The 22,636-nt window shown below is 31.9% G+C and overlaps 2 protein-coding genes across 2 annotated transcripts in view; one reads left to right on the forward strand and one right to left on the reverse strand.

Annotated features, from left to right (window-relative positions):
* Window positions 1-22,636, reverse strand: part of Naa15-16 (N-alpha-acetyltransferase 15/16) — a 363,725-nt gene that overhangs the window by 311,199 nt on the left and 29,890 nt on the right. The window lies entirely within an intron of this gene.
* Window positions 1-22,636, forward strand: part of LOC147078007 (uncharacterized) — a 77,403-nt gene that overhangs the window by 50,699 nt on the left and 4,068 nt on the right. The gene's annotated exons all lie outside the window — the stretch shown is intronic.

The raw sequence follows: 22,636 nt of genomic DNA on the forward strand, positions 1-22,636 counted from the left end.
ACGCGAAGAATCGATCGGGGAAAAATTCGAATCGATAAGATCAATAACAAAAAATATAGACGTGTGGCTTGAGATGCGTAAACTGAGGCCCTTCTGCTCCGCCACAGTAAAGTTATTATATTTTGGTTGACAGGCCAAACTACTCGAAATACTGTCATTGCCCCAAAGTATATGCGCATATTTTTTAATTCGATTGGTTACAATGGTTGGGAATAACTGGATGTATATTTAAAATATGTATGCGAATACACATGGCACGCACAAAACACAATATATTCGTAATGAATTTACAAATAACTTTCAACAAATAAAGCACAGGTTTAAAAAATACTGTGTCAAAATAGTAACCGTTTGACCTTAGACTAGTTTTCGAGAAATGTTTGAGTAAAGCATTTTAACAATCTATATCCGCGGGTGATAAATGGTAATGCACGGTCCCAATAATAATTATTTCTTACTTACAGTGCAAGATAATTACAAACGCTTAGGTTGTTCAGTCAAAACCTGACGTGTAATTTGTAAAGAATTCCACGCTAATTATTATATTGTTTTAAATATATTATGACGGGCGAAATCCATTAGTATAAAAATAACGAAACGACTTATGAACGTATCAATTAATGTCCGTTTGAATTACTAAAAAGGACAAGGATTTGAGCCATTAGCAACGTACATTAATTACGACTACTGGCTATATAATAAAACACACATTTATTAATGCAACAAAATGTATACGGAACACAAAATGAACTGTAATATTGATTGTGTGGTTTTTTTTTAAATCCACTAATTGTTAATTTTCACAAACAAAACTTAGTTCAATAGAGCGTCACACTACCCAAATTATCATAACTAGAATGCCATGTCTTTAATAATAATTATATAAATATAAAGTGAAATACCCATTTAACACAAAAACTGTTATAATCAGATTTTTTGGTGTAAGTACTAATAATTATAGGACCTGATCTTTTTTCAAGAACATGGATTTTTTTAAATGAATTTTATATAGTTACTTAGTACCTTTCCACATTACTTCCAACACTACGAATAGATTCATATAGATTCTTATAAATCTTCTAGTCAGGTAAAAATTATTATTTTTAAACAGGACGATAATGGTACACCAATAATATTATTAACATATCGTTAATACGTTGTTATGACGTTTATGAGTCGTCAAAATTTAATATAATCAACAATCCTAAAAAGGAAATCTTAATATTACAATGCTCAACCGATCAGGTTTAAGCGAATATTCTATTATATCTATACATGGTAATATTATATTCGTACTAGATTTTTTTAAAAACATTTTTCAACAAATAACTTGCATCGTAGCGAAAATTGCGGTACTTAAATCAAACTTTTTCCGTTTCCCCGAACAGCCTTCGACGTGCAGGTGTTCCCTAGCGGCACAATATCAAACAAACCCGACGAAAGCCTTCGTAAAACCAGCGAACGATACACGTACTAAGTAACAGCCGGATATGGTTGACAGCGGTTAGATAAAGTTTATTTTTTTCGTCGAAATGTAATGTATTAAGTATAATCCCAGATAATAATTTACTGCAAACTTTCTCTGAGGTAGAAGTGAAAGATGGGAAAGTAAGGACGTATTTGTCGGAAGTATTAACGGATAAAAAAGCTCGGCGGAAGCTTTTAAAGAGTACAACGATGCCGTTTTCTTGCGGGCGTCGTGCAAGATAGCATATCCAAGTACAAACAAAATTAAAACATTCTTTAATATTAGTACTCGTAAATAATTTTCGTCGCTTAGAAGTCTAGTAATGATAATAGACATCTAACTATGTATATTAAAAATTATATATATCTAATTCGTAGTTGAAAGTTTATATAATTCGTAAAATTTCATGAGATTACAAATTACAACTGTATTTTTGCAATGCGTGTAATAAATACACAGTAAAAACTAATACTTTTGCTGCTCTACCGTTAAATAGTGGTTGTATGCCTACAACAAAAATACTGTGCAAATAATAGATGATGGTGTACATTAACTAACCAAAACTAACTGCTTCTTAAATACACACGTCATATACGTCCACGTTCAACAATAAATCCAGAATAATCTACATCTGTGAATTAAAAGAAACATCATTGCATTAGCATTAATATTTAAATTCAGACCACTCTGAATTGATTATTGTGATAGATCATAAGACAAGCCGACTCCTTACGATGATGTATGAGACAATATCATAGTTTACATCCTTTACTGTGTATATTAAGTAATCTATCATACGTGGTTTCACAATTTAATCAATCAATTTGATGGCTAATTATGCTAATTTTATACATGTGCACATTATACTCGACCATATAGTTTTATTGTCTTCTCGTAATATAAAAAAAACGAATTGAATTTATTACAAAGTTGACCTTAATAAAAAGCCACGGACTGACATTCGGGGCGTTTTCATGTCGCATGAGAGACACTGTTAACAAAATATAGATTAACGTCGGACTGTACATTAGAGACCAGCCGGCCAAACAACGTCGTATCCTGTGAAATAAGGTACTTAAATGAATTAAAAAATATATATATTATGTTGCCGAGTGGAAAATATTCAGATCGACACATTTGAAACCACCATACAAATAGCTACGCATTTTAAATCTTGCGTAATTATTTATAAAACGTACTTATCGCTTGGTATCTATTTATCAGAATATATAAAAAAAATATTTTATACGATACGTGTTCAATTTTGTAGTAAGCTAAAAAAGAGCTATGTATATAATGTGAGAAAGGGCTATAAATAGTTGATAAAATTTCAATTGTACCATAAGTGAAAGGAGGGGTTGGAATTTTTAATGAAAAATTTGTGCGGAGTGGAAACCAGTGTGCTATATGATGTTTACTATATACGTGGTGAAAAATATCATGAATTAGCACACAAGTAAATGCTGACTGTATTAATTTTAATAATTATAATATTGAACTTATTCCATGGAAATAATTTAGAATAATATGCAAAATTGGCCTAGAAACATTTAAGCTATTCTATTCATTAACCTGATATGTTCAATGATAATGGGTGATAAAATCGTTACATATATTATATATATTGGCATTGTGCAATATATTTGATATTAAATATTTGACATAATCAATAATTAATTATTGTTAAAAGAGCTGGGGTATATTTTTACATATAGTAAAATGAATTTATAGAACAGATTCAGTACCATAAAAATCGAAGAATACTATAAGTTTGTTTATTGTCTTTCTGTCAATAAGAACAGAATAATTTTCATTGTCAATAATACAAAACAATACGAAGTATTTTTTTTAGAAAGATTAATATATACAAATTAAACCCACCCAAAAACTAAACGATTGCTATCACGCTGCGTTTTCAATTTTATCAATAATTAAAAAATCGATCAAATTATCAATAATAATCGAATCGAAACGAAAATGTCCGCCGGTCGTTCCTTAGCGTGTCAGTGACGGCTGAAAATCCTTGAAGCTGTCAAAACGAAAGCCGAGCGGATATCTCGCCGATTGCCGCCATAGATAATAATAATAGTATTGCCAACATGGAAACAATAATAATAATCAAAGGCCTGCCAACAATACAAATCAAAATAATAACATTAATGGAGCAGTGAAGGGGCCCGCCCTACAGCGAGACAATGCTCTTACGGCTGGGCCCAACGGTAGTTCCGCGTATAGACATATTCTGTTTCGTTTATTTAAAGCGCGTTACGATTATTTTTTTAGAGTCTATTTGGAAAGGAATGCAGGCCGTCGGTACAAGGACACTGTAATTTAATTTAATTTTTGACGTTGTTGCTAGCTGGTCCGGTCGGTGGTCTATGTATTTGACCCTTGCGTCAAAAATATAATTCTAAACAACTTATATTATTCGCCCAAACTATTACGATACATAAAAAATTGCATGCCTACAATATGGAAATGTTAATTAGTACGCATTCCTTATATTGTACATATTATATTTTGTATAAATCATGGATCTAGGCCCTAGGGGGACTATTTACGAAATAAGTAAAGCGGAGTAAATATTCCTGAATATAATAATTAAGGTATCGTAATTTTGAATGCTCCAATACATCCTCACTACAATATAAAATACTTCATTTATGTATGTAACGAAAAAATATTGTATAATATAATCGTTACCTATTTCCAAATTCAGTTTCATTGTGTTGTAATAGAAAGACGTCGGACTTCCAATCCATTATTTTATCTTTTTCGATGATTATTAAAATTACTTTTTTTCATAAGATGCACCGCACCTACCACCTTCATGTCAGGACACCTTTTCGCACTAATGTATCCCGCATCTTTATAAAGACTCGCATGTTTTAGTTTAGTGCTGGGAATAGGTGTCTAAAATTATTATGTATACAACGTGGTTCGTAATACAAAATCCTACATACATAATGGAAATTATTCTATTATTTCACATCTACCCGCTCTGCATATGACGCCAATACCGCCCTTACAAAGTCATGAAATATTAATATTAATAAACGTTTGTATGGTGAGGTCTTCCATGTCTTCTTACTGTAAGTTTATGATGCTTTAAATAAAGTACATCAATTATCAACAAATTACGCTTCCTTATTGAAAAAAAAACGTGTGTAGCGCCATTTATTTCTCCATTAGCCCCCCCCCCCCCCCCGTTTATATTAAATAATACGTGTGTGCCGGGTGATTTATTTAACCACGTACAAATCGACAACCATTATTAAGATCGATAAAAAATTCTGTAGCACCTAAATAGGAAAGAAATATTAGCTACACGCGGCCAACAACAAAAGTGTTGGATTCCGAATAATTCACGCCTGAGTGGAAATCGAAAAGCGATCCATAAATCATCGAATTCCAACCTGTTGAAAGATACGCACCTCCGCGCTCCTAATACGAGCCTAATGAAGCAACAAAGATTATTTCCGAAAGGCAGCCGACAATGGGCACCAAATTGGATTGAAATATTCTGACCGCTTGCGGGTATAAGAAAAAGAATAAGCAATTATTTAGAAGCGTAGACGCAGGTTTTCGTCTTCTACGCGTTGACATCCTATCTAAACCTGTGACACGTAGCATATCTCTAAAATCAACGATAGATTATATTGGAGACTAACATTGTGTTTATTATATATTATTATGATGAATGATTTTAATTAATTTTCTACAGACCGCTATAAAGTTATAGCAATAATTCATTTATATTGATATTTTAACAGATTACACACAAATACATGACTTATTACCAATTAAAACTAAGTATATAATTACCTATACCACTTTTAATTCTGTTAAGCCCAACATATGAATGTTCTATTTACTAAAATAGCTGTACATGATTTCAACGTGTGAATAAGCATAAAACAACACAAACAGTAAACATAATTTGCTGTACATAAACACAGTATTAAATAATTATTACAAATGTTCAACTGATTCATTGAGTATTACCTAAGGGCGTTGTGTCAAGTGAATAAAAAATACTACAGCATTACTTTGAAACTTCCTGTGCCAAATTATTTGCTTTTGAATGTAAGTAAAAGCAAACACTTGTCACTTTATTCAATTTATCATTCAAATAACTTTTTTTATTCATACACTTGTACTTTCAAACATGTAGCTTATCCCATAATAGACTTTTTCTATTCAGACGGACATATTATGCCGTGGGGCCAAAAAAAGCCACCCATGACAGAATACATATTCTAAATCGCTGTAATAAATCATGACATTGCAAGGCGATCGTACCGCGTCCAGATATCAATTCTAACCACACAAAACGTATCAAACGAATGGGCAAACGTAGATATAATACTTGCCACAGGTAAAAAAATGTCTATTATGTAATTAATAATAACAGCGGGTACTTGTGTCGGAGGAAAAAAATGTTTGGCCTGTTACAAGCCGCGGACAATTGAATAAGAGATAATGATAGACTAACAAAAGACTTTGGTAAGAGGCCGGACTTGGTGATACATCATCGTATTTTTTTTTATTATTGAGCAATTACTACAATGACAATTTGTTGAATAAAACGCACCAACAGTATCAAATGTTTCGTTTAGTTTCGAATAATAGACGATATCAATCAGAACTATAACGGCGGACAAAAGAATACTATTGCGACATGTAGAGCACGTACGTTTATTCTTCTTTACATTTAACTTAAGTTAATCCGGATTAATTTTAAGTATCATACGTAATTTAGACCAAATCCATAAACACACATATAAAAATGCATCTAATGGAAGTTGAACCAATATCCTTCGCATTCCACTGAGATTTCTTAACACACTATACATTAATTGAGATGTAGCTTCAAATCAAGTTAATATTTATTTTTTAATAATATCTTGTGCATTATACATTTTTATTAAACTAACCACCGAATACTATGTCAATAATTTGGTTTGAAACCAAACGAGAGAACTCATGAAACTAATTAAAACTGCATACCTATATCGAAATGATCTTATAAATTGACAAAAGACTACAGCTATGTTCTTTACAAAGTAATGTGTCACTTAAGATACCACTACATGAATCAAGTACTTAAGTACAGTTGACAATGAATCTACATGTATCTAACTTTTAGAATCATTTGTTTCATTATGCGAATTCTACTCCTAATTCCTAATTCGACTCCTGATTAATCCAGGTTAACATTAAGTTGAATTTGATGAAAGAAAATAAATATACTTTACATAAGATATTTAACTGCGGTTACGTGTATAAATAATTCTTTTGTGTACATCCATAATTACTTTCTGCTTGATATCTCAATGCATCGTAGTATTAAAATTAATCTAATTTATTGATATTGTTAAATAATAATAGCTATCTTCCGAGTTTTCCAAATGATTTAATATTACACCTCCGAATAGTTGAATTAAAAAGAATAAAATACCCAACAGACAAGCGGTAATAATGGCAATACTTAACTCTTAGCAAAAAGATAAAGTACGATAAAAACATAAGCCAGGGAAATTACTTTCATTTAATACCAGCTAACTGAATCTGCGAGCGTTTAGATTAGATTCTACTGGCATTCCTTAAGAACTGTTTTAACTGAGGAAATGTCGATTAGTTTAGAATCTTGGCCATGCGCTGCAATATGATTGACTCATTATATTAATAATATGTTTACATGTTAACCATACCAGGTACACAATAATTAGATACAAGTGAGGTCTTCCCACCACCTGGCATTAGTATATCGCTTTCATGTATTTTAATGTAATGGAAAGAGATTATATTAAACAAATCAAAATGTATATAATATTGTATGTATAAGATACATATAATATTTAACACCTTCCAAATTCGATGTATTGGCACCTTATAGGAGTGTTTGTCAACTAATCATTAGTATTTTAAGTGTATTTTTAATTACGTAGATTAAGTATGTATATATTAATATTTTGTATGATTTTATTTAGACAATACATTTTTGTTAGCTTATTCAGTAATCATTTGGTATTCAAGACATACATAATATATTATGTTTATTTAATTTAATAAAACGCAACTCGTTTATCGTACTTATTCCACTTTTATTAATAAATATCTGGACCGGTTTCGTCCGCGTCAAAAGGACATTTTCAACTGATTAAATTAAATTAATAATACAATGCATTTCCACCATGAATTGACAGTTAACACAATAAAAGAAAACATTACGTTTCATAATAATATAATCTTATAAACGAATTATCACAAATATAACTGAATTATGTATACTAATCAATCTTCACTTGGCATGTCGAATTACTCTGACAAAATACAAGCTAAAATAATTAGCTACTTCATAAAAGGAAGTAATAATTCTCAAAACTGAATATCCGTAATAAAATTTATTTTATGATAAACACAAAATTGTAATATGATTATGGTACAATAATAGTATTTAAATAATAGTGTTATGTTCCCTCTGTGTATATCATATCTACAATATTTTTATTGCATAAATTCAAAACATGAATAAATAATGTTGTCATAAACCGAAGATTAATTACTTAACAGAGACATCCAATCGTGAGAGTATAAAGGAGATGTTAAACGGTACATTTAAAATAAATTACTGCTTCCAAGTCATCAATATAAACTTATTGAAGCTTCCTAGATAATCGAAGTATACCCACGGGCGATGTTACGTAAAAGCCTGACTATACAGTGACAGAGATACGACTAACACATTTCCTTTGTCCAAGATACAACACCAAAGCAAACTAACGCATTTTGCCCGACAAGAAAACAAACTACGGCTTACTTATAGAATAAAATAATACTTATAGAAAATCTGTATTCATTGCATTCTGTTGAATTTAGCAGGTTGCTCTTACATAGCTAAGTGAATGAAATGGTCTATTCACTTTCACGCGCCACCTGTTGGCTCGTTGTCTATTATAATATCTCTGATAAACTTTTTGTTACTATATTATTAATCCTTTTATAGTATGTTAAATAAACGTGCTGTTAGAACCAACGGTGAATTTTATAAGATACACTGTCGATTATAATAATATAATATGCTTGTGTATCAAGAGTTTCACCGTTTATTTTGAGCTACGGAATACTACATATAAGAAGGCTATAACACCCAATCATAAATGTCACACAATATCGCAATGGTAATTACATACAATGTCTTGTCCAAAATAAACAGTGGACTCTCATCTCGGTATATTAGGATCTTTAAACGGGATACCGCATATATTAATGTACAATCGATTGAATAGGCTAAGTACGATAAGAGTATAGATCACTTATTCGGAAGGGTTTCTCACTATTATGAAAATAAAGATTTGTCATTCGAACAAAAAGAGTCAATAAATCATTAAATGCTGATTTCCTATATTGTCAAAGATAATAACAATGCCAATCAGATATAGATGAAAAATAACATTATTCTAATCGATGAAAGCTTTGTATCATTGCTTAGGAATCGATTGTAGCGATCTGGCATTGCCAGGATCTACACATGTCTACTTAAAACCGATTCCCGTGGAATAGGACCTAACTATCGTCAAATATAATTTAAATTCAAATTACATCAAGTACCATCTATGACAATATTAACTATTTGGAGGACAAACTATAATAGCAGCTTTCGTAACTTGTGACTGAATTTAATTAGTAAATTATTGCCATACTAAGTGTTGATAATTCAATACTATCTCTTCATAGTTCAATAGCATCTACAATATTGTAACATATTAATTTGCAGTATAAAATAAATTATCGTAAGTACGCTGTATAATATTATAAGTGTTTTAATTATATCCAATTCATATTATATAAGATAATACAAATATTTACTTTGTCTCAAGTCGAATCGACTGTGTTTTCTATCGGTTAGAACATTACCGTGCATTTTTTCGAGAGATTAAGTATAATCAATCACAAAACAATGAACGTCAATCTCAAGTAATCAAATACAGATTGTCGATAAAAGATAATCGAATTCAAATTGTAACCAACAGTAATCACCACTAAACTGGTTACGTGCATGGATACAGTGGGCACATACATAAATTGGCTAAATATTTTTAGACATGGAAAAAAAAACCTAGTCAATACATTAAATTTGAACGATTAAAATGTCGTAAAGCTCGTTTTTGAGTAGTATTGAACGAGGAAGTCGAATAATTATTGATAGTGCAGTAATTAATGCATTTTGAAATGTGTGGGGAAATATACGGCTATTGATTTATTTACAAAGTCGAAATGGACCATGTTTTATTGGCTATTTCTGTAATATAACAATCATTGTACGAAAATCTGATTGCAATAGTTGTATCGAATGACTATCACTTAGCGGACAATGGAATAAATTTTAATCTATCAATTTAAATGCCTCATTAAAATCTATTTATATCTTACCAAGTTATTTGTATCATGGTTTTGCTAAGATTTGATTAAAAGACATACATACATTCGAAACGTAATCTATAATTAATATTATAATGATCGAGTTCACCTAGCCGGCGAATATTTGGCTTGCCCTTTCTTTTGCTATCATTGGATTGCTACGCATTGCTCTATTTGTCAGTTCATTGTCATCCATACAATGGAGATAATCTACCATACGCATTACAAAGCCCTGAAAGAGATCGTAGAGTTTATCATATCAGTATAACTTCTCCTCCAACAGTTGCCGTTTTGGCTCATTGCTACGACGGATTTTTTTTCTAATGTAGGTATACCCGCTCATTCATTTCGCAGAGTTAATGTTCAGGCTTCCGAAGAATATGTGAGAACAGACATTGAAAGCGTTTTGTAAACCGTGTTTTAGTTAAGCGGAATAGTATATGTACTTAGACGAAGTAGTATATTAATTTTGATCGCCAACATGGGAAAGCTCTACTTAGCTTATAATAATGGAAATAGCGTAATATCTTCGCTTTAGCTTATTTTTCATAATACGATTCACGACACATACTTACATCAAATCTCCTGCACCCAAAGATGTAACAAAATTTATCTTGGTTTACCTGCAACTATGAAATCGCTAATAACTGTAATTTACACAGCGTATATTACAACGTTTACACAGTCCGAATATAATTAAACACTTCCTGTGAGAATAGACACGTAAAAAGGAGTGTAATTTACTAATTTTATAGTAGCAGCTAAGCAAATAAAAATAAATCTCAATTAATGGCGGCGTTTAAAAAATCCGAGAGGTCAAATGTTGAGCATTAATTTCGAATTTCACGTGCAAGGAAGTGAATAATTTTCATATCACGCCTTAATAAAAATTAAATGTTACTATTAAATCAGTGGGCCGGAAAATAGCGGTGCGCGAGCCAAAAGAAATTAACACGAAAAAGATATTAATCTGTCATAAATTATATAAAATTGTTATGTGTGTGAATAAAACGCTGACTGTTTAATATTCGTGGCGATTATAGAAATACCATGATGTTTCGGTCGACTTTTGACAGTCGCTCATTAATATTATACTGTCAACAATCAGCGTACAAGGAAAACCTATTAACTGCATTTTGTACCGTGTTAAGTGTTTTGATCTTTTCATCATTGGTCAAACGAGTATCTGTTTATCGAATCATCATACATTTTCTTCACCAATATACCTAGAATGCGAATCTTATAGAGTATTCAATCAATATTTGACAGTTGTTGTTCTAACGTGGTCAAACAGGAAAAAATGTTTTTCGACGTATTTATACCCAACATTCCAATATTACTCGGTCGGTAGTTAAAGCTGTATTGTATGCTGTAGCTGTTCATATTCTTCGATGTGGCGATATGCACGTACTGCAATGTAAGAATCTGCTAAACTATTATGAGAGTATCATTAATTATTTTCTTTCACGAACCAATTAAAATAAACGACGCATTCATTTTCGTATCAATTTGTTTTTTAAATGAAGAATTTGTCTATACGTGTATGTTTTCTCTCATTCGTTACAGACAGACACATAGATAAATCAAGATTATTATATATTAATATTGTAATTATTTAAAAAATTAAAACTAACTATTCTATTAAAGTGTATAAGTGCATAAATGCTTTTAAGTTCATAATATTTTTACTCAAGAAAGTGTTTGGTTTATTTGTAAATTTATATTTGCATCTAATATTAACGATGAAAAATATAGTTATTTTGAACAATTTTAAATTTAAATCACGTTTCCCTGAAATTCAATCAAAATTTATTGTCGGTTTTTAAAAATCGAACATAAATTACGGCTACGTGGTGGTCGATAAATTTATTAACTCATTTTATAAACATTCGTTAAACAAATATACTTAACTCACCAAAGCACGGTTACGCGAAACCCGACATTCCGGCCCGACGATTTATCGCAACGTTTACGATATAAAAATAATATTTTGTAAGTTACTTACTTCTGTAATGGGCTAATAAAAATAAAAAAAAAACGCCCAACACTTTAATCAAAATGATCGTATTAATAAGACAGCGAATGTGAAAACGAGTGTTGTTTTCCCAAGGCTCAAAAAGTGTAGCAGAAATAAAACATAATCGACCGGCGCTTTTTGCGGTCGGTAAAAAAGATAATTGTTTCACGGCATTTTCGACTCGGGTTAGGTAGTGGTCGCGTGCTGACCGGACCACGCGTCTATTCCATCATTTCACCTTGCCAGTAGGTACTTATATTGCGTAAAAGATACTTCACCGCAAATGGGATTCATTTTAACCGTGAAATCACTATTTACTGTAGACCGACTTGCTTAACTATAACGTATAGTACCAATTATTGCTCTATCAAGGCTTGTTTACACGGGTTTAGTGATAAGCATTAGTAATCACTAATCCCGTGTAAACAATCCCTTATGCCGAGTACAGAACAAGATACGCCTGAACGTGAAAATCTTGTACAGTCCCACAAACTTCTCTGAAGACCGGTCAATAATGGAACTACTACGAACCCATACTGAATCATTCCAATGTCAGATTCTGTCCAGTTGCGAGTCTTGATTGGGTAGTTTTCGACTGCGGCTCCCCCATCAATTATTCATATAAGTTTGTGGTACTTGACAACAACTGTATACGAACGTTTATATAATAACATTAAAAATGTTTTTATATGAGTGTTCATGTGTTTTATATTCTACCGCAGATAGAAAATATGCACGTGTGGTCATGTTTGAGGGAAAAAATTATGTTTCATCGGAAGTAGCGACGCATGATCTCAAGGAAAGTTGTTTTCATTAAAGCGCTCAAATATGTACGACGTTAACGGTTTTGCTCTAGACTAGGCACCACAATTAATAGACTATCTTATTCAACTGAATGGATATTATTGGTTACAACTAAAGAATGTTGATTATAAAAAAGGGATTTTTATCCACAGTAACTCCTGAACGATTTTAATATGGCTGGATTTGTAACTATATACAAATTAATATGTATTTATTTTCTATGTTGGCAACTTTTTGCAAATAAAATTAAAATAGCTGGCTGTTGTTGACGGTTTAATTCGATTGTGATATTCACGTACATTTGTTACAGTTTCGTGATAGTTAATATAAAGATAACTCGCTGTAGGTTTAAGGTATCGATATGTAGGTTCCGTCTATTTATATAAAGTTTTCTTACCGCGTTTGATTTCTACATACCTACTGTTTCTGGTAGATATCGAAATTGATGTTTTCGAAACATTAATTCTGAGGTATTTTTCCCGCTCTACAATAATAATTATAATATTGCGCATATTTCCAGTCAACGCGCAGTTAAAAAATATACTAAGTTACAAACGATTGAACGCTTTGCAGTTAAGATAAGATCATTTGATTACTTAGTGATTTACATCTCGCAAGAAACAAACATCGGTCTGATCTCAGAGATCTCGCGCGTTCATAATATCATATGATCCAAAGAACAAACAGTTTTTAACGCGGAAGTGTTGAGATGTTTTATAACTGGTGCCTCTATATTGAGATATCTCGATTAAATTATTGTGAGTTTATCGTGGTAACGAGTTGCATTTTTAATTATCGTGCATTAGCTGCGGTAAGCAATGCTTTCCTTACACTTATCCAGTATTAAATATTTAAGAAGACACATAAAGGCATATTGTAATTAAATAAAAAAAAAAAATTAAGATACGTAAAAAACAACGAGTAAAAAAATCTAACTTAAATATTCCAATACATATAATATAAATACAAATTTGTTTTACTTCTGCCGTAAGAAGTTGTGTATTTGATCATGACTAGAGCTTGTCATTTTTTAACTTTTTTCATTTCATAAATACAATTAATTGTTTTCTTTCGGCAAACAAAATTCAAGACGTTTGAAACTATTAATTTCAAGTTACCTCCATATATTTTCTAACATTTCTAATTCTCCATAAACTTTACATACATTACCTTTATTGCATTTTTATATTATTATTAATTTAAAAAACCTTGTGAGTCTTTCAAAACAAGCAATCAACACCTGATATCAAAATACTTTCATAAAAAGCGTTCATTATTCAAAAAGCTGCATATATATTTTCGATTGTTCAAAGTCGAAGCGTTTCGACATAATAGTATTGCCAGTATCTAGAAATGATCTGAATCAATTATATTAGTGCCTACCTTCAAACACAAAAGCCCCACTGACATGTACCGAACCAGCATCGCCTGTCCAAAAATCAATTCTCTGCATCGACAGGCATATAAATCACACTTTTCGTTCGCCAGAGGTGGCCAATTGAATACTATGGGGTAACGACATAACTCTGCACGATTCCGAGAAATTACAAACCATCTGAATAATGTATTCATACAACATACTTAAAGAAATTCGGCATTTCTTTTTGTGGAAACGTCATTTATTTATCAAGGTGCCAACGGCAGCATTCGTATTGTTATATTTGGCGATTAGACAAGACATAAAAAATGCAACCCAAGTAGGTAACCTAACCTATAGATACCTATCATGATTCTAAGGGATTTCGGAGGCATTTATTTTTAAATGAAGAAAGGTACATTATTAAATCTTGTGTATAATCGACATTTAAACAAAATATTTTTATAAATACTTTCCACAAAATCATGTTTTAAGAGTGAAATGCACGAAACTTGACTAAATTATGTATATAATATATTTGTAAATATTGACTACCTACCTACAAGAAGCATGCGTTGACTATTGATTGACAGTTTATATAAGGTACTATCAATATCATTAATGAAATCAAATTAACCCATAAATTTCACTTAATCGATTATTTCTGGGCATGCTTCGCATTAAAAAGCATCTATGGACGGCACGCCACTGCTACAGCATTATTAGCAATATTATGACACCGTAGGGCACATAGCCAACATAATGATATTATATATTTAACCCGTAGATTATTTTCATGGTATGGTTATATATACCTCTCTAGCTGGCTACTACACGACAAAAAATTCTATATGTAGGTATATTTTGTATTCCTAAGTTTCGTAATAGATACCTACATGCTACGAGCCAGTATTCCACTGACTAAAACTATCTATTGTAATTAAATATAATATCGAATTTTTTCAACAGTTAATTTTTACTGTGGAAATTGTTAATAAAATCTTGTTGGTTTTGACAAAATAATTATGTTATACTATTGGAAAAACTATACCAATAAACTGTAACTGCTATTCGTACAGAAATATAGGTATCTACGGTAGTTTGCGCGCCCAAGGGGTAATTTCGGCGTAGACCTTAACGTAACTGCTGGACTAAGTCTACAGTTCGATAATAAACAAATAACGTAGTTAGGTTAAAGCCAGGTGTTATAGTACGTCGTTAAAACGTGCGCAACGAGTCGATTAGACCCGTGCTACGGCGGCCCGGGGCATCCCCGAATAGCTATTACACAAAATAAATAACACTTCATTTCGGCGGCTATTCCATTAAAGATATAAGTAGGTACGTTACGGTGAGCACAAAGCACGAGCTACCGATTTCGTTGACTTTCTTGAAATTAAATCTGAATAATAATCGAGCGGCCCGTGTGTGCCCGTCCGGCCTTGCCACGGCTGTAAATTAATATCGCATTTAGAAATAAATCGTAAAATCAATAGTTAAAATCATTTTACTACTGTTTAAAAAGATACTGCGCCGTACGAAGCCTCTTTCGAGAGCATTATTTGCTAATACCTAATTTTGATTGTGAAATAATCCAGCGAAAGGTTTTTTTTTCAAGTAGTACCTATACTTTAATTTAGTGACCTTTGTAAGACTTGGTACATAGTATTAAAAGATTTGAAAGCGTAAATCGCTGATAACAACGTGATTGAACCACGTTTCAGTTGAATTGATTAACGCGAAGTGATGCCAGACGAGGTAACAAAAGAAGCTATTTATTTAACGGGAAAAAATGCTATATTTCCTGAAAAGAGACAAAGGTTCAGAGCTTTTGTTTTTACCGTGAACATTATTGTGTTATTTTCTGTGCAATGAATAAGACGTTCCCCCTTTCAGATGTCCTTAGAAGTCAATTAAAAAAAAACCGTTCAGAATAACCTAATTTTTACATATTTAATAAGTAGCCAATTTAATTAAAATTTTCTATTCTGAATCATTTTTGATGGCTTATTTTAAAGTATTCAATTTATTAAATAAACCGAGCGAGTATATAAAAACTTTTATGTTAAAGCCATGCCATATGCACGATATTATTTTATCAAGCTAGTGAAATGCTAAATCTGTCAAGAAATACCCACTCTATGTTTCGTATCATCACACAGCTTATTGTTTTTACACTAAGTACCATAGAATACCTACAAGCAACTACCGACCCAAAAGTGGCATAAATTAAAGTCTTCACAAAGTTAATGCACCATTAGGTGTTGATAGTTTGCATTTCTTACTACACAAATCCACTGCAACGGTTCATGGCAGTGTGCTTTCCGAGATATCCGCCATGGCGCAATAATATTGTCTGACGATAAACACGAATTGGTAAGTTACCAACAGTTGCCGGTCAAGAATTGGATCAGGCGGCGCGCGCCACCCAGTCACGAACTACGCCCGTGCCATGTCATACAACGCGAAGGCATGGTTTGCGGGTCACTTTTTAAAAGAAACTTAACGTTAACAAAGGCACGAGTCTAAATTTACCAAGTGGACACTTTAACATTTTTAATAATTTATAAGGATCACTGAACTTAAATAATACGAATATGTTACCCAACGATGGATTGGATTGACGGCACACCGTGAAAAATACCGGTAAGCCAACGAGTATCAAATACAAAAAAAATCCTTTTTTGAATTACAAAATCGTGAACAACGCAACCATACCTAGGTTCCCAGTGGGACTCCAACTTCCCACTACCACCCGTTATGTATGTACAACCGCGGATATGCACGACCGCCTTCCATTACATTATAAACGTGTCTGAAAGAAGTGATTTTAAGTGCTTATTCAGTCCCGAGACGGAGCTGCACGGGACTGATGATAATACAATAATCGACAATTCGTTTTTATTTGCAAAAAACCCTCAACTTGTTTAGTTGTTTTAATTATTCTGTATATGGAAATTGCTTTTTAATTCAAAATTTGATATATTTTAATGTTATAATGTGAATTGTTATCGGCAACCTGTTTTCACCTTCCAGCATCTTCACGACCTACGCTTGTATTTAGCTCGTAGACACCGAAAGACGAAAACGTAGTTGCCAATAACAAATCTACAGGATATTAAAGAATTGTAGATACTCGAATTTGAATTATGTTCCCAATCGCTTCGTCCATTTACCTTTTACTTGTATTGGTGACGTGCCTAAAGACTCGCCGGTGTGTAAGTAGCAGGTCGGTGTCTCAGTACGAAAGGTGCACGTTGTACTTTGAAAAATATGTATGTAGGTACCTACTCTGTTTCGCGCCCTACAAGGCGGGGCATTTCATGCAGGCACATTCACCGCGCGTAGCTGGCTGCATTGCCACGTATATAAAATCGAATTATTGCAGCGTTGATTTTTTTCCAACTCAACAAACAAAATTAAATAAACGTTAATAAACAATACATATAATACTTGAACACACTGATTACTTGGTCCATATTTTATTTTTAATTATATGCATGGCAATAAATTAAAGTTGTATGAAGTAATGTCGATAGTAATAAAAAATAGTCTCAGTACAAAGGCACTTAATTAAAAAATCAACTAAGTATAATAATACATTTTGACGGACAATGCCAATGAAAGAGTTTGCACAATATCGAGTGTTTTTTATTGGAAAATATAAACAACGTTATATAACCAAACTCACTATAAATGAGTTATACATTGTAATATATTTAATAAAATAATAATATTATGAATGTATTATGCAATATTTATTTACTTGTCAATAAACAATAATCAATTCGAGTATAATATATGTATTAAGAACTGCCAACGACAGCAATAAACATATTGTGCTTTTTCGTAACCCGCCATCTTTTTTTGAAATAACATAAAGAATGCAGGTATGTACCTAAAAGAGAACGGTTTCATCTTATGTAGTGTAATCGCAAAAACGTATCGTAAATTCTAGTTATAAATTAATAATCATTAAATATACATAAGTAATGATTGAACGGTAATTAATCATCTGTACATGTCTCATAACTGAAGTTTCCATAATAAATAATTATTTCCTGTAATATTCATACAAATTCAACTACCTACTTACTTTGTACTTAATATAAGCAGATGCATTTCGTGCGAAGACCAAAACCAAACCTAAGGGTTAACGAAAATGCTCAAAAGATACTGATGGTAGATAATATGAGACAGTACCTATCTTTTTACTTTCATTTTTATCAGAGGCAAAATGCGGTACCGCGTATGTTTTTCTGCTTAATAATAAAATTGTCTACGCGAAAACGAAACCCTTTCTTGTAAAGTTCATCACCTCCTAAATCCCGCTATGTTAATGTATGATAAACGTGTTCAAGTAAAACAATGTTCAAGTATACCGGTAGGTAGGTTAGGCAAAGAACAATGGTATAATTAATTGGTCGGCTAGATCCGAATCTCAACAAAAGCGCAGATACATTTTTTTACGCGGGGCGATTTTAGTAAGGCGCGGGAATTAGGTGGTCACAAAGAATGTGAATGATTATCAAAGAAAAGTACTTAATAAACCTTCTCAGAATAAATTGAGTTAAAGGTTTATTGTTTCGCGTAATTAAGAATTTAATTAGTAATCAGATTCGAATTGCTTATTTAAAAAAAAAAATAATACAAAGAAAGGCTAATTAAAACGTGTTATCTGCTGTTTTATCAAAACAAAATGTAAGCAATGGCGGCACTAGTATAAAAATCGGACGCACGATTTTAGGATTTGAATTTGGAATATTAAGAAGTAGTTTCTTTTTTAAACGCCAACAAAAAGTTATGTGTATTAAAATTCTTTCAGTGTGGCAACAATACGATATTTAATCACAAATAACTGATTAATTGAATAAATAGAACAATATAAATGAGTAGTTATTTATTTGATAAAAATCCGCTGCTTGCAAAGAATCAAATTGAATTTTGGTTTTACGTCCGGGTTGACACCAAAACATATTTATATATTTTACTAATGACGTTTTTACAGTAAAATTCTATTAATGCAATTATTATCAAAGAGTGGTTGTTTTATTTAAATATGTGTATGTGTTTCTCCTTGTACACAATTTTACACAACTATCGCTTATGTGGACAATTCGGAACAGAGTCAAATATGCAACAAGGAAACAACTGTCACATTGATACTTCGTTTCGTTTCTTTTTCCAATAAGCCCGCCAAAATTGGAACACAAACAAAAACACAATTCTATTTACATTCACCGCGTACAAACAAGTGACTCGAGAATTAAGTATGCCCACAGGTTACTGTCCAAAGAGAGACATGCCCAATACACCAATGCTGCACAGCCAAAAAAAAACAATATCGGAACAAAAGACTTGAATTATTTCGTTAGCAAAGAGACAGGGGTCCAGAGGTCACAAGCGAACGGGACCTTGATCCAGTATGGTAGCACGTCACGACCGCGACTCTGACGCCCAAAGCCTCTGGCTTGACCCCAAACATAATACAGATAAATAGACCGCGTATTATATAGAAATATTTTATAACTTGGCATAATTTATGTGTTTTATTTATTTATATGGCCGATTTTTTGATTGAGATATCGATATTATTTGATATAACGGATACGCTCCAGGCTACCCTTTTTAGTGTTAATGACTCTCTATCATTTGATATTTATTATTTATTATAATGAAGCAATAGTACGTTAAGTAAGTACCAACGTAATAATGATAATTATATAGACAACTCAAAATATAACCATTACCATTTTAGTTATACCATTTAAACATTAGTTGATTCAATACAATATACCTACTGAAATCAAGAATATGAATTATTAGTATGAGAGACACATTTTCAGTGTACATATCTACAATGTAACTTGCAAAACTTTTCGATCGAATAATCGAAAGTCGTTTTAGTACAATGTTTATTTACTGAATGTCGCCAAAGAAAATGGACATTTCTGAACAATAAAAAAACGCACAAGAAAGTGCCAACAGTCTAGCGGACGTGCAATCACTGCATTTTCTTATTCAAGCCAGTTCGCAAATGCAATTTTATTAAATGAATATAATTCTGACGAGAAGCGACAAACTACTTTTTCGAACACGTGAATGGTTGAATAACAAATACATTTTTAAACACCTTCCCTAGTCTGATAGATCTGTAATATTATTTATTTTAATAACTGTAATTCTTTATAAAAGCATTTTGTAACTAAATTATGATTCGATGTAATATATTGTTATACTATTGATCTGATGTTGTTATGGTGTATTACCTCTAAATAGCTATCAACACTCCTAATACAAACCGTTAGAATCAACATGAGTTTAGGATGATAGATGGATGGTTTTCACCAAAATTAAGTTATTAGACACAGAACGCCAGACTGTATTAGTCGTACAAAATCAATGACGAAATAGGGTACCGTTTGAGAAGATATTGTTTCATTCGAATACATAATAATGTCCATTTTGTCTCGCATTTTCAATCAATTCGAATCTTTAATTTTATTAAAACATATAAAATATACAACATCAGTGCAGTAAACCTTCCATCGATTTCATCATTATGCAACTGTTCGTTTAAAATACTTGACTGCAAACATTCAACTTAATTTTTCCATTACTTCTCAACTTTTAATCAACTAAGTAACCATAATATGAGAGTAATTAATCCATCGACTGTCAATAATCAATATTATATCACTCATACAACGTGGGCAGCTGTAATCGTCCGATAATTCCAAAAGAGACCCATATTTTACGTTCGTTATAATAATGAATACGTATATAACTATGCGCACAATTTAGTGACTATAAATCAGATACAAAAGACATGTAAGTGTTCCTAGTTTAGCTGAATTTATTTCTAATATCTTTCGTCAGAATTGCCAGTCAAGTTATATTATATTCTATTTGCACGTGGGTTCCGACGTAATGGCGCAATAATTGAAAATTATCGTCGCTCAATATGTAGCGAAATAATTTACCTAATCTAAGGACATTGATTCAATCTTCGTTATTAATTTCGACGAGGGCGTAAGGACTTTTAAAGATTTCGTCATACTTTTGTTATTATTACTAAACGTTTTGATAAAAACACAATAACGTCCTTGCATATAATATATGAGTTTCATTACAGTCTACGGCATTGTGAATTAAAATCTGTAGTATATTTTTGTCCGTTTACCGCCTCTTTCACAAACTGCTGGAGGCAAAACAAATTTAACTGACTACACATATTAATTCTACAAAATGCTCTTTACTTTACAGAAAGTTATATTGTACCGTCTGTCAAAAATACAACATTTAAATCTATCTAATGCTGTGCCTGCACGCGTGTATGGATTGCCAGCAATAATGTGTAAATAAACTATCGAGATAATAATCTAAGTCTTTAGTATAGCTTTAATATAGCTCCGAGTCGTAGGTACCTCGTTGGCTAAACGCCATTTTCTTCATATCGAATAGTTATGTCAAAGGTCGTTTATCATTCGGTTAATAATTTCGTGGATTAATTATTGTGGACATAACAAATTATAAGTTTAAGACGTTCACAACATGACATGAAACATTATTATAAAGAAAAAAAAGTAATAAATGCGATAAAAATTAAAATATAAAAAGAGAACATAATACTGATAATACAATTATACACCTATAGAAGTTCAAAGAAGTACATATCTCTAAAGGGAGGTATTAAAAAAAAACTCAGATAACAAATTCTACGTAACACAGTGTTGCGAAACACATAAACAAGAGTAACTAACGCATTTGTGGAACGATATAATTGCCGGAGAAAATTGGCGAGTAATCAATAGGCTTGATTAAAATTCAATACGCGCAATTACCGTGTACAATGGTAATTCAAGTATCGCTCACAACTCCAATAACGTATTCATCATGCGTAAGAGGAGGAAAGTGAAACTAAGTGTGCATATTAACCACTAAGTTAATTTTATTTTACCAATCCAGCGGAAATGTTTATTACGGTTTACGAATTACGATTTACGCATTAACAACGCGAATTATGCGGGAAACTGTAGTATTTGGGGAGAATACAAGATTCGTGCTGGAAACTAGAAATCACGCAATATTATAATGTGAAGCGTTGTCAGATTTCTCGGTAACCGAGTACGCTAAACTACGCTAATGTTATTGTGAATTAATTTGACATCTGTCAATTACACATACTGATATTTGTTAAAAATAGTTGACAAGGGTATATTGAATAATATATATTTTTTTATACTAACTAAAGGTGGGATTCGAAGCGAAAGCCGTAGTGTCTCGTATCAATCAAATTAAGTAAACCATTGTGCCACACGTCAGGCGGAAATCCCACACGAATTTGCAAAATAGAAAAAAACATTTTTTATACACATACTATTATTTATACTAATTTCAAAATAACTCAAAAATATACGACACCACAATCAACAATAAATTGACCAATTATCGCCGAATTTTATTATTATTGTCTAATATAATGAATTATCTTACGTGATTGTTCATCTCTTAATATCCTAAATAAATCATTGTTAAAATAATATAGTTTTTGGGTCTCTAGTTT

Source organism: Rhyacophila brunnea, unplaced genomic scaffold (assembly GCF_057557595.1).
Source record: "Rhyacophila brunnea isolate RB1 unplaced genomic scaffold, BYU_Rbru_1.0 scaffold_12, whole genome shotgun sequence".
NCBI lineage: Eukaryota > Metazoa > Arthropoda > Insecta > Trichoptera > Rhyacophilidae > Rhyacophila > Rhyacophila brunnea.